We start from the raw sequence: 15,025 nt of genomic DNA, 5'->3' as shown, positions 1-15,025 counted from the left end.
CTCCCAGCCTGTCTCCATAGCAGAGGTGCTGCAGCCCTCTGAACACCTTTGTGACCTCCTCTGGATTCACTCCAGCACCTCCATGTCCTTCTTGTGTGTGGTGCCCCAGATCTGGATGCAGCAGTGCCCAGCCCTCTCGCAGGCTGGAGACAGAATTTAAAATGATAGCGCCTGCCTCCAGCAGGTGTCAGTGGAAGCTGCAGAATGGAGAAACACCACCAAAGTCAGCCTTTATTCACCTTTCATTCCTACAAGGTGCTCTCTGGCCCGGGGACAGAGGGAATGCTCCGTTCTATGAAGAAATGTTACTGCCAGCCAGGTTACTTAATTATTTTTTTCCTTCTTTGAAGTACGGCTCAAAAATTTGCAAAGTGACTTCAGAAGGGGCAAGTGATGAAGTAGGTGTTAAATATTTATTGAAGGGACAGTAGACTTGTTTGAAACATTTGAATTAGTGACCCAATTCATTCATATTGCTACAGGGAGTTGAGGATCTCTGGCTTTACTCGCTGGAGTAGTGCTTTACCCTGTACAGCACAAACACACAAAAGGGCAGAGATAAGGTTCTCTCAGCAGCTTAAATCCTGACATTTCCCGACATTTGAGTGCTTTAGATGTGACTGATGGCCCTGCAGTAGGGATTTTGCTGGCAGTCCCCATGCTCATGGAGACAGGAATGTGACAGCTTGGGCGGACTGTGAAGAAGGGCATGCAGGAGAAACATTGTGAGGTTATGTGCAAGGTAATGGCAACTTTTTTCTGTTTCCCAGGGTATAACAACATTCTCATCTTAGTGCTCTGTCGTTAATGAGTTACATACACTGTCCTGGTGCCCTGTGATGTTCTCTGAGCCCTCAGTTGCCCCTGTGCATGCAAACACAGGCACACACCTAATTTTCAGTTGAGGTCCCAAAAAGAATTAGAGCCTCCAGTGACAGAAAGCAATGGTGGTGAATAATGACAGACCTGTAGCGATGAGCTGTAGAATGGTGCAGAGCCGGGGTTCAAGAGCTTTGGTATAGCTGAAGGCAACATACCTAAAAATCCATGGTTCAGCTTCTTGGCTTTACTGAAACATCCACCTCCTAGGCACCAGGTTATATTTGCACTGAATTCCAGCAGAGGCTGAGCTTCTGAGTCGTTTTTGCAGGATTGCTGCCTGAATTCCATAATGCTGCAGGATGTATTCAGTGCAACACAGCTCTGCTACCCTGCTCACTGGAACCAACAAGTGCACGTTGCTACAAGACATTGACTGACTGAGAGTTGTGGGTTCATCACCCCTGTGGAAAAAATAGGTTCATTGAACGTTATTAGAGGAAGTGAGAGACGAAGAAATATCAGTCATCTGAAAAAGATGCTCCATACTGAGAATCCTCCACTATGTTTTTAAAGCATCTATTAAGACATACCTCACTTGTGAAGAGCTACTCTCACCCGGGGAGAAATGTTTCGAATGGCAGCAGCATTTCAGTGACACAATTCAAATAACATGTACTGTGGGACACAAACATGTGGTGACTTTAAAGCACTGATGTGGTGTGTTTCCCCGGAAGGTTTTGTTAAAAGAAGTTCCTACCCCATATCACTTGAAGATCATGATGCCTCAGTGCCACTTCACAGGAATATTTTAATTTTGCTGAATATTAACAAGGGGTGAACCTACCTATCTGTTGTGAATAAAACGTTTCATGTGATGTTTTATTAACAGGTTCATCAACACACATTTGCAAAGCTTTTCATGATCCTCTCTCAATTAATCCATTTACCTATTCAGAAATGCAAATTTTTTAAAACATGCATCCATCATTGAATAATGACTCTAAAAGTCTTTAAAGACACTTGGACTAATACACAACGTAAGTTTCTATTAACATCAAGTATTGCAAAATAAATTTTAAAAAAAGACTTAATCTCAATATCCATTAAGTTAATTTACAATTCTCTAGCAAGACAATCTCATGCTCATTTACTCTGAGATTTATAATTAAAAACTCTGTCATGAATTCCCAGCGTCTTCATTTCTATTGTATTTTATTCAATATGTTGCATCAGAATTCAGAGGGAGAATTATAGATGATTCTTGATGCATTATGTAAACTTCTTTTCTTGAAATAGATTCAATGAGGGTTACAGAATCTATCTTTAAGAAAGATTCAATAAAGTATATGAGGAAATAATTTGGAGTTGACTGTAAATAAGAACCATTCTTACTCTCACACAGGGAATTGCTGTCACCAGTTTCCATAAAACCAAGGAGCTGCTCTGCTGCTATTTTGCATCTAACATTTCTCTCTACACCCAGTGCCATCCTTTACTTTGAAAACAAGGTTTGTTTGCTAAAAATGGCAATGTGCCACTTCCAAAGTACTCAATATTTCTCACAGGCTCCTTTCCAGGGACAAAAGGGATGGGGTTTGGGTGACAAAGGCAGGGAGAGCAGCTGTAGGTTTGGTGATCAAGTGTCAGCTGACAAAGGGCTGCTCCTTTCTTCAGGAGGGTCTTTCACAGAAGGTGCTACACCTGCAAACACTGGATTGTGTTGCCAGGGCTCCTGGGCCCAAACTAAAGTGTTTGGACACCTCCATGGTGCCAACATTTTGGGAATCCTTAGAAACTGAAGCCTGACAACATTTTTTATGTCAGAGCTTCACAGACACCCCCAAACAGGGAAGAAGTTCTTTAACTGTGGTCATGTGAATCACTAAAGACAATACCATGAACTTGAGAAAAGCTTTCCCCAGCACCAAACTTACACATCTTCACATCTTCCTTAGGCTCAGTGAGATGGGGAAGAGTGTGACTCACCCAGGGAGGAATTTCAGGTGTGTTGTGCATCTAGCTAAGGACACCAAAACAGCCAACACTGAACGAGTGAGTTATACAAGATATCAGAGGTAACCATCCCTGTGGAGCTGCTTCCCAAAATTGCCACGGGGCCAATGGCCACAAAACGCATGCTTCAGGGGGAGAAAGGTACAGGAAACTCTGTTGGACACCTTGCAGGTGAGCTGAGCCCTGAGCTGCCCAGGCTGCAGTGTGGGCTGGGTTAATGGGCAGCAGGGTCTGAGGTGTGACAGGATTCGCTCCAGCAGTTCCCACCCTGTGACCCCAGACAGGCAGGTGGGTTAGCTGGTAGCTGTGATGTTGGCCCTCTGACACAGCCCTGACCTGAGAAACTGCATCAGAACAGCTGCCAGCTAAGCACTGCCAGCTGGCATCCCAGCAGCAAAGGGGGAAAGAGACACGGGAAAAGTCCCAGCTACTGGAACAGTTTATGATGAGGTTGTACCACTTAGGTTGTGAATGTCACATCACAAAGTGATCTGCTGCCCTCATTTTCTAACACTCAGTTGTGCTTTCATCTACCCTGGTGAGGTAATCAAACCACGTTGTGAGAATAAAATCTAGCAAGGCACTGTGTGTATCCACATGTTTAGGGAAAACTATTTATTTTTTTTTAAATTTTTATTTTAAACATGTGACGCTGATTATCTGCAGATACTTGATGTGCTTATGATTTCAATCAGCATTTTGTTCATTCACTGCCTCTTGGTTTATTGATTTATAAGCCCTTTAGAACGGTATGATTAGTCCTAGCATTTTATTCTCAGTGGGGGTAAAACGGTATTTCATTATTAACGTGTTAGAAGCTATTTCAAACTGACAGTTTGTTTTGAATCTGGGCAAGAGGAGTGACATTTATATTTGGAAGTGGGAGATTGACACAGAAATTATTCTGAAACATAATTACAGTAAAGGCAAATGCAGAAGGAGATAGAAATTCCAGCTAGAGTTTCTGGGGGCTGCTCTGCTGTCGGTAACTAACTCCTGCTCTTTTCCCAGCTCAGCGTAATGAGACACAGCGGTGGTCCCTGTAGGCACTCACAGGAGATGCAAGATCAAGATTTTTATGCATTTAAGCAACTCAGCACAGGGCTGTGAGTGAGGACAGAAGGCAAATGCTGTTCCACAGCCTGTTCTGGCTATCCCAGAAAGCTGCAGTGCTGTGACGACACCCTGTGCTGGAAAAACGAGGAGAGGGTTAGTGGTAGTGAGCAGACAAAGAACTACTGGGGAGGGTCCAGAGGAGAATGTGGGGACTGGAGCATCTTTTACAAGGACAAGCTGAGGGAGCTGGGGCTGTTTAGACTGGATAAGACATGACCGAGTGGGCACAAACTGAAACAGGAAGTTTCACCTGAACATGAGGAAAACCTTCTTTACTGTGAGGGTGATTAAGCACGAGAACAGCTGCCCAGAGAGGCTGTGGAGTCTCCTTCCCTGGAGATATTCACAGTCCTGTGTCACCTGTGCTGTAGGTGAACCTGCTTTAGCAGGGGGGTTGGACCGGGTGATTTCCAGAGGTCCCTTCAAGCTCCAAACATTCTGTCCTTCTTTATGCACCTTTGCAGTCAGGCTGATTTAGTTCAGTGTTTTCCAGGGTACCTGGGTGCCTGTCCACTCCAGTGGGGTGGGGATTTGTACCTCAGTGCTGCCCAGCTGGTCCTGCGCCACCTGCACCTGTTCCAGGCTCTTTGTGAGTGCCCAGAGATCCGCTTGGGATTTTCCAGGAGTCAAGCTGACTTTGTGTGCACTCTAGGGTTGTTAACATAAGCTCTTCCCATTTTTTCCCAAGTTAAACATTTATCTTACATAACAAAGCTGCTTTTTCTTGCCAGTGTCCATTCTCACATACTATAAGAGAACTCAAGAAGATCTTGGACTTTAAAAATAGGTTATAGTAGGTTTTTTCTCCAAAGAATTTTGATTTTAGTGATGGACCCTCCTTTACTGAGGTCTAAAGGAACTTTTCAATTGATGTGAGCAGTAGCAGAGAGGCCAGGGCTGTGTTGGAGTGTTGGGAATTTCCGTCTTGGCACTAGGGCTCATGCGATGGGGACACTGCAAGGTTCATGCAGAAGTTATGGACAACCTATAAGCCATGGTGTAAAGAATACACAGATCCAGAGAGCAGCAATGAGTCAACATATTACACGAAACTAGGTGCCAAACATGACCTGATTTGTTTCTCTCTCCTCTGGAGCAGATTGAGTAAGAATACAAATTGGCCACTATTGCATTTTTTTGTGTGTTGGGTGATTTTTATGGTTATTTCTCAGAGGTAAAAAGAATCTATTACAACGTAGTTTTTAATATTTAATATGTTGTAAGCAGATTAAATAAATAAAGTGCAGGGGCTCAAAATTCTTTTACTTAAACGCATAGGCTTTTGTTTGTGTAGGACTGAAGCCTTACTCTACACCACTGAGCATGCATTTCTGCTTGAACTTACTTGGAACTGCAGCACTATTAAATTCTCAGGATGAAATCCTAGAATCCTTGCTGAAGTCAACCAGAGCACTGCCTCTCATTCCAGCAGGACTGAGCTTTCAGATTTCTGCCTGGTCCAGTCTTGCTTTACCCCTCCTGAGCTGCTGTGTTCTGGTGGCTGTTCTCATTACATTGCACAGTTTCAAATTCCTTTCTAATGAGTGAAGTCCAATGTGCATCCATTATCCATACAGACTCCCTTCATAACAAAGGAAGACAACAAACCCCAGACATTGCAAATAAATATCCAGCTTTGTCTGAATAACACAGAGAAGGTGACTCAATGACTATGGAAAACCAAATATATTTGAGACTAGTATTATTCAACTCCAGATGAAGAAGAGCTGAAGGAAGCAGAAAGCAATTAGACACAATTATGAAAGATATACTGGAAATTACAGCTCATCATAGGTATTTTTCCAACTAACATTTGCTTTTCACTGGAGGAAAACTTTTAACTGAAAATAACCACCAGAACTATGCCATGTCAAGCAAAATGCTGATTTCTTCTTTATGGGAGAGGGAAACAACAAAAAAACACCAACAACCCACCCAAAAGTGTTTTTCAGGGATGAAAGCTTCAAAGGATGAAAACTGTTTCTTATTTCAATGACAAAAATCAAAATTTCCATGAATAAGTTCCTGGATGAAATTGTAGAACACATCTTTATCCTAATGATGACATCTGTTTGCAATAACACTCCGTGCCAGTAAACGATGTTATTTTAACTAATCTATTGGCGTGGCGATGAAAGTGACAGTAAAATGTTGATATGGAAGCTAATTTCTGTGTTTGGCCTTGAGATCCGTCTTCACAGACACAGGGTGAGTGCAGAAACTATTTTTGGCAACATCATAGCCATCCAGATTTCATTCTGACACTTCTCTGCCATCCTGAAATCCAAGGAAGACATCTGGCTGCATTTTTTGCGTATGTTTCTGAAGTGCCATTGAAATCATTTGCATCAGAAGTGAATTTGGAGACAGAAATGTCAAAAGAAGGTACATGTGAGGAGGAGGGGACCAAAACCCTGGGTGATGAAGAACAAAAAGAATGGCAGCTCTTCAATGTATAACGTGCTTACTGAAAGCTGGGAATAAGATGTCACTCTGAATGTGTTTCTGTGAACCTTCAACTTTGTTTAGTGCTCCTATGTTGCTCAGATCCATGATTTATATGGAATTATGCATATGCATGGCATGTGAGGAACAAGGGGCATGGCTCTGCCTGATTCTCAGGGGAGCGCCTGCCAAAGGCATTTGCAATCCCTGCCATGGGTGTGCTTCCTGCAGGCCTTCAGAAGAGTAACAGAATGAAGTGTTTGGGAGTTATCAGTTAATTTGATACTATTTAGGGTATCATCATATTTTTAAGCTCGAAAAGTTTGTTTAGGCAGAAAATAGCCCTGTAGCCTTTGTGTTTGCAGCCATTCCGCACACCCCACCACTGTCCTATTGTCTTCTGCCGGGAGCCGAGCCTCTCAGTTACTGGCAGTGAGCTCAAGTTGCAGACTTCCTAAAAAAAGAACTAAAAACCCCATAAGAGTGCTCCTGATGTGCTGGGCTGCCCGCGGGTTGTCCTCCCGTGCAGCAGCCGGGCCGTGCCGGGTGCCTGGCGGGTTGTGCAGGGGCAGCCCCTGCGTGCTCGGGCACAGCTGGAGCGGGAGCCTCCTGCTGGGAACGCTGGCCTGGGCTCCCTGTGGCCTCCCCACATGGCAGCCATGTGGGAGGAAGGCGGGTGAGCGGCGGAGCAAACTGGCTTGTGGCTGCTTCGCCTTGGAGACCTCTTTTTCCAAGCGTCCTAAACACGGGCCTTAATCATCAGCACTTCTGAAGCACTCATCGTTCTTGTATCCAGGCAAGGAGCCTTGTTATTACCCTTTGAGAGATACCACATTCCCTCATTTCCTAGGGAAGGGGCCTGCCAGCAGTATCAATACAGGCACAGCTTGGTTTGTTTCAGATTAAAAATGTCCCCAGAGAAGGTCTGAGTTCATCTTCAGCAGGGTCTCAACCAGGTCATGGGAATAAACCCCTGCCGATGGCTACTTCCAGGGAATGCATAGGTGGTCACCTTCACTGAATACACTGCTTTGAAAACATTCTGGGCCTGAATTGAGAAACCCTCCCTCTCAGGCTCCTTGTTGATGAAATGGTGTCACAAGAGGTTGCTGGCTGTCCTTCACTGACTGTTCCGAACCTTCCTGTGTGTGGGGGTGGCTTGTGGTGACTCCAGTCCTTGGGGTGGTCAAGTCCCCTGGGTTGGACAAGCCTGACTGGCTTGGCTCCAGCCTAATGCTGGAAGACATTCTTGGAACAAAAGGAACCTCAAAATACAGTGTGCAAGGCCTTCAGTGCACGGCTGCCCACACCCCGACCTGCTCTGAGCTCCCAGCCATGGAGAGAGCAGGAGGAGCCGAAAGGAAAAGATGCATTTCCAGCAAAAAATTTAAATTTGCCTCCTGTATTTCAGAGAGTTATGAGAGGCACATACTGTAACTGCACACACTCCTTAAAGGGATCCATAAACACCACATGCCATGGGTGTCTGCACAAGGAAACCGTGGGGTGCTGCAGTTCAGCTCATGTATGAAAAGGCCAGTCATCGAGGGTGAAGAAAACCCTGTATAGATGTGATATCACAAGTTATATAATATCATGGCCAAATCTCCGCAGCTGGATATCATCAAATCAAAATTAGAAACTCATTGGAAGCAAAGGACAGTCTTTGCACAGATTGCCTATAAATCTGCAATAACTAGCTCTCCCTGGGCGTAACATCAAAAACATTTTTTAGTGTCTCATTAGTAAGAAAATTTATTGCTCAACTATTGAACTATGTCGATTTTTGAAAACATTGTGTCAATAATTCCAGAAAGCATGTGTTTGATTTGTATTCGTTTTGTGCCGCTGGATAGAAAAAGTGGCTTTTCCCCCATGATGAAATGACACTAATCATGAAATTATAAGGTGAAGCATGTCTACAGTTTCAGAACAAGGTAAATTTTTATAAATATGCTAATGCCCTCCCTTTCCCATAAGTCAAACTAAGATTAAGGAGTTCATACCCCAACTGAGCTTAAAAAAAAAAAAAAGAGAAGACCCAATTACAGTTCTGTAGATGGGAAAAGAGCTCCTCCCAGCCTTTATTATTTTTTCTTTGTGCTGCAGTGTGTTTCCCAGCTGTGTCTGTTGGCCAGTTTTGTGGCTCAAATAGCCTGGAAAAAAAAAAAAGAAAGAAGATTGAGAAATGGGAGAAGTTTAAATCAAGCAGCATTGTCCATGTAGGATGGATGGAAGGAGTTCACAAATATCTGTTGGGTGGTGAGGATTTACTGAGGAGGTGGCTGGGTTGACACCCCTGTGTGCAGGCAGAGGTGCTGTCTTTTCTCACATTTTAGCAATAGGGGGGACAGAACAAATGGCTGCAGGGAGATTCACCAACAAGGGCCCACGTGTACAAAATTCCTTAAAACATATGGGCACTGAGGCAGGTGGTTCTGCACCCAGGCATCTTCCTCAGCTCCAGCGGGACTGCACAGGTGCGTGTGGGTGAGAAAACGGCACAGAGACACCCTTACCCTTCACCAGCACTCTCTTGCTGGATTTTCCTCTGCCAACAAATGCTTGTCAGCAGCCTGTAAGATGGAGGAAAGCCTCTGAACACGAGGATTTGTGATGCTGCGCTGTCCCTGCAGGTCCCCAAGGTCCAGCTGTAGGGACAGCAGGGGCATGGCAGGGCTGCCATGAGGTTTGGAGCAGCTTTTGGGGCAAGGCCAGATCTGGACTATCCACAGGCTCAGCTGGCATTCAGGTTTAGGCTTAGCTGGTGAGCAAGGAGGACAGACAAACTGTGCAATTAAACCCCCGTGTCTTCAGCAACACATCCAGTTAATTGTTCATATCACACTGTGGGCAGGGTTTCCTCAGTGCCTTTGCTTTGGTCCTGCCCTCTCCCCCCTTGCATGACACACCCCACAAATGCAAACTAACAACCAGCTCTTGTATCAAGGACTTTATACTGCGGGAAAATAAAAGGGAAGAGAAGAAACCAAATGAGAGGGGCCAAGTGGTCTGGTCAGGGTTAATCACACCTCAGTGGCAGAGTCAGAAATAAACTCAGGCTGGGGAATCACAAGCTGATGCCCTCCAGACTATGAAAAATACAAGTAAGCTCCCAGCTGCCTTTGTAAAGTGAGGTATTGGGAAATTTTTTCAGAATTGAAAAATACAAGAAATAACTGAGTCTGTGTAGCATTTGTAGTATGTAATTCCTTTTCATGAAATATATTTGGCATCATCCAGTCAGGAAACTGTGGAAAGCACAAAATGATAGGCATTGCTATGATAAAGCCCCATTCAAATCTGTGAGCATCTCCTTCCTAGCCCTGCCCTGTTAATACCTGTACTGTTGTCATAGGTGCAGGTGAAGCAGATGACAATAAGGAAGGAGTGTGGGGGCAAGCTGAGATCTTCCCAGAAAGGTGTTGGAGACTGGCAGTGCAGCTGCCCTGGTTCCCGTGCCAGCACTTGGCATCCTGCCTGGCAGAGGGTCTGGGGTACAGGTGGGCTTCCCCCCACTTTCAGGCATTACCACCCTAAGCACAAGCAACCCCTGCACCACAGACATTTCTCAGCCAGGGCTCCCCACTCTGTGGTGAATGAGGGGTGCCCTCCCCATGACTGGGGCATGCAGGGAAGGGGGTCACTCCTGGAGGCACTGAGCCTCTGGCCTCAGCAAACCTCACCGGAGCATCTCTCTGGTTTGCCTACAAACTCCTCCAAACTGGGCTCCAGAGGACACCAGCAGTGCTCTCCTGCTTTCTTCCAGCTGTGCTGGGAAATCTCTTTTCTGAACACTCATGGGAAATGAGACAATACAGGCACAGCCCTGGCCTTCACTGGAACTACAGTGAGCCCCTCTGTGACCCCACTCCCCCACGCCAGGCCCCTCCAGCCCAGTTTTATAGGTGAGAAGGATCAAAGGGCTCCAACTGCTCCCATATGGTAAATGGCCCTACATGCTGTGTGTAATTACACACAAGCATCCCCACATCCATGCTCGGTCTCTATTGAAGATCCCTGGGCGGCAGCCAGCCCCGTTTTCCCAAGGCAGGAACATTCCAGACGTCATGGCAGTGGCGTCACACTCTCGCACGCACGTCCTGGAAGCCAGGACACACCTGCCCGAGGCACGGGATCCTCTCACTGCCCGTGTCCTGCCTCACAGCGCTGGGACAGGGCAATTCCAGGGGCACTGGAGCCTTTCCTCTGGACACCAGCTGGGAAAGGTGATTTCCAGCCACAGGGTGGCATCGGATGGAAGCGTTAGTGGTAAGTTAATGCTGCCTGGGTGAATTTGAGACTGGCCTTTCTTGAAATTAAATTTGCTTCGTGAGTATAACTTCCCAAAGGGGATGTTTGCTTTTTATTAAGACTGGGAAGAAATGGGAAGAAAATCAGACCTTCAGTCACTTCTTTTAGGCTGCTATGATCCTTTTTTAAAGCAGTGGATGCATGTGTGCATGTGGCAGCCCTCAGGGCAGGGCTCTCACCCCTCATGGGTGCTGGAACGGCACTGGTTGCAACAAAAACGTCATCTGCAGTTGGAGACTCTGGGAATAGGAGGGCCAGGCCATAGGAAACAAGTTTGTTCTGTTTTTAAAGGCTGAACTCCCTGAAATGCAATTCTGCCTTGTTAGCTGGGTAGAAGGAGGCAGTTCAGTTTTTGTGTGGCACTAAGATGGAGAGAAAGTGAGGGAGAAATGGATGAAAGAGATATGAAGGAGATCTAAGACTGAGGCATAAGTTTTTTTTATCTTGTGTTCAACCAGCATAAGCAGTTTGGAAGATCCAGAGGGAAGTAGCCCTTGGTTCCATAAATGATGTTTGACTTAGGAAAGGGGAATGAAAATCCCAGTTCCCATTTTCAACCTCATGGTGAAGCTTTGTGATGGCTCCCAGAGCTGTGTGGTGGTGTAGGGTCTGCATTCAGCCTGGTCACCCACCACCTCCAGATTGCTCCCTGCTCTTTCCTGGGCTAACACATACCTGACATAGGAAGAAAGCTTGTTTTAGCAGAGCCATCTTTCCTGGGTAGGTCCGACCTGGAGCAGAAGGACACTCTACTGTCATTGCAAACCACAAGTGCCAAGCTGCCATCCTTGGTCATCCTTCTGGGCTGGAAATGGAGAAGTTCCATCACCAGAGTGAGTGCTCAGGTCAGCCTGACTCAATTTCAGGCAGGCTCTGTCACATATGTGGGATGTGTTTCATGTCAGCATGCACCACTGCAAAACTGGCACTGGAGACTCCTGGGGTGAACTGGTTTCTGAGATGAAGCTCAGAGGTTCACACAAAGATCCATGTGAACACCTGGGCTGATATGGCAGCCTGCTTTTCACAAACACAACAGTTATGGAACTTGGGTGGGGCTTGACTTTTGTTTTTAACTGAAGAAATTCCTCCCTCCTACCCTTTCCAGCTGTCCTTACCTTGGGTCACCTTCTGCAGGAGCTCGTAGCAGATCTCATTAGGGATTTTTCATCAGTGAAATGTTTTCAGACAGAAAATATACTGGCAAAGGAAAGCCTGTGTTTTGGGGTGGTCTGCCCAGCTAAGAAGAAAAAGCAACCAGGCTTTTTTCATCAGGAAGATTCCCCTGGTTCTCAAAGGGGGACCCCAGGCCATAACTTCCTGAAGGGCTGAGTTGCTCCCCCATTTTTGTGAAGGGTTTTCTGAGGGTCACCCTGATTCTCTACAGAGCCAGCAGTAAAGAATATTTTCCTCCTTTGCTCCCGACTTTCCCCGGTTGTGTGTCTGCTGGCTGCTCTGGTTGGAGTGACAATGCTGAATGCAATGTTGATACCTGGTTTGAGTCCAAGCAGTGTTTTATTCAAGTAATTAGTTGGGGAAGTAAAAGCCTTCATTGCTGTGCTTTTTCAGGGACTGGTGTGTTAGGTTACCTGCTGAGTTAGAGAAGTTACCTATTTGGGTTTTTTTCCCCCAATCCTAGACTTGTGAAAGCCTGAGAAAAAAATTGCCTTTGTAGAGGAACCCTTTAAAAACAGCCACAGGCGCTCCCACCTTTCTCTGCTCATTAGCCCAAGGGCAGACTTAATTAAAAGTTCCTTCAAAATATACTCCTTACCACTCTCCTGTGTTTCAAAGGCTCTGGTGCTGTGCCAAAGTGGGACCAGGCATAAATTAAAGTGACAGGTACAAAAGAGGCTGTTATATTCCTTGTGCTTCCTCCTTCTCTGATCCCTCTGAGCTAAAGCCCCACAACCTAAATATTACTGAAAATAAAAAATAATAATCTCTCTTCTACCCTGCCCATATAACAAACAGATTATGGCTGAGTGGTTGACTTTTGCATGCAGCCTCCTTGGGCACAGGTTCCCACTCCCCTCGGGAATGTTTTCCTGGAAAGAGCAGCTTGGTCACACCGTGTGTCTGCTGGCAGCATGTCCCATGGAAGGCTGGCACGCTGCCTGTGCCAGGAGCATCAGGCCAGGGCACCTTAATATTTACCAGCTTCTTGTTAATAGCTGAGATAAAGCCATCTCTTTCCTGGGATACTTTGAATTTTCCAAGGGTATCCATACACATCAGCCTTTCTGAACAGCACATCCCAGGTGCTACTGACTGCCAGCAACACAAGCCAATATTGGGTTAAGAGGCAATGATTTCAGAGAAAAAGGTGGGATCATCACTTCTCCAGCCTATGATGGAAAGGTAATGACAGCCATCTCTAGGCGGAAGAGATAAACACCCTTCCCTGAAGACTGAAGAGAGAGAAGGAGCATGGATTTTAGCACATTACGTTAATCTAGCAGCTTGACATGGACTAGCTTCCCATTTTCACAGTAAATGGAAGCCTTATTCTGTCAGTGTGCTGAGGATTTTATTTCTAGAGATTTATAGCCACAGGTTCTGGAGTGCTCTGTAATTACATGAGTTTACACTTGCAGGGACAAAGGCTGAGTAAATATTTTATTAGGCAATTTTTTATCTTATTGAAACTAAATACACATGTGATAATTTGCCTGGTGAATGGGGAAGGATAGTGAAATAAATAAGATAGTTTACACAGAGCCTTTTTTGTGGGCTGCATGCAGAATCAGCACCCACACTGCCTTACCCCACACAGGCCCAGCAGTGACACTCACAGCCAGAATGGGAGCCTGGGCAGAGTCATGAGGATGGGGGTGAAATGTGACATCCCACAGGATGAAAGGGACACTGGAAGCCTGCTTATACAGACACATTATCCTGGGACAGGTGGATTTTTTGGCCTGGCGGGTACCTGCAACCACACCAACACGGGTTGAAAAGACCAGACGTCCTTCTGAAGGTCCCCGAGGGATGCTGGCACTGGAGCATCACACTCTGCTGTTGATTATGACAGAAATAATAAACAAATAAGAGAAACATCAGCTTTTACACAGGATCTCTTGTTGCTTCAAATTTTTCCAGGTTTCTCTGCTGTGGGACCATCCAGCTAGTGGAGCTGATGTGAACTGGACTCACGTGGGAAGTGCTGTACAACCACCTGGGGCTCTGAGCCACGAGTGCAGCAGATTTATTTCACTGCAGTGGAGCAATTGTGTCAAAAATTGAGGCTCATGTCCAACAACTCACCAGCAAGGCCGCTCTGAAGTTTACAGTTCTCACAAAAAAGAGGAAGATTTTACAAGAGGAACACTAAATTTTGTGGAAGTTGTTGAAATGAAATGGTTGTCATTGTCTGGTAGGTAAGTGGCCCTGGAGGGCAGGAATGGATCCAGCCAGCTGGGCTCACTGCTCTTGTCCTGGGCTGCCCCATGCTGCTATCCAGTGGTGTTGAATCATTTTTGCTGTCATTTTTTGAACTCTGAGAGCACGTCCCAACCTGTGGCTCCGCTGGCAATGAAACCATCTTGCACTGACACCACAAAGCCAGGGAGATGCTGGCACTGGCTCCTTGGGGTGCTCCAGGGTCTGCTTTGCTCCTCATCTCCAGTTTGTCAGCCGCTGTGGGGCAGAATTTTGTGCTGTTCATCGCTGGGATTCTCAGGAGGCAGCCAGCTGCTGTTTGCATTTACACTTTGCGTGGACAGAATTTGGCCTGCCTGGGAAGGAGCCCCTTGATTTTAAGACTACTTATAATGAAGGGTGAACTTCTAACAGCTTCCTGATGTGCAGACAATAAATGGTCAGATATGGCAGTTGTATGTGAAATTCATATTTGAAATAAAGCTCTTAGTGAAGAAGCACTGGTATAATATTTTTTAGCAGCAAGACATTTATTAAGCATCTTCACAGGCCCACGTAGAGTTGACAAAAAGCAAAGATTCCTATGGAATTTCTGAGTTTTATATTATTATTCTATTCACAAACAACTGCAGCCTGTTATAAGTCCCACAGCACGAAATTTTCTAAGAATAGTCAAGGAACCTTAGAATTCGTTTATAAAATTTGGTAATCATTTGCAACTTCATTAAATACTCAGATGCCTAATAATACATTATTCTTATCTTGATTTTAAATTTTAATTGCATGAAGTTTGGTCCCTCAATAATTAACACATTGTATATCCCACCTAATTCATGAACTAATTGTAATTTCCTAGTTCTTAATATTACTCACTAATTCTGCCAATGATAAAGAATTTTATGTCAAAACTCCAGAGTAAGTGACATTCTACATG

Source organism: Corvus kubaryi, unplaced genomic scaffold, assembly GCF_017639235.1.
Source record: "Corvus kubaryi isolate FWS band 111438036 unplaced genomic scaffold, C.kubaryi_AGA036_p1.0 138, whole genome shotgun sequence".
NCBI classification, from domain to species: Eukaryota; Metazoa; Chordata; class Aves; order Passeriformes; family Corvidae; genus Corvus; species Corvus kubaryi.
Note: the sequence above shows the minus strand (reverse complement) of the source record.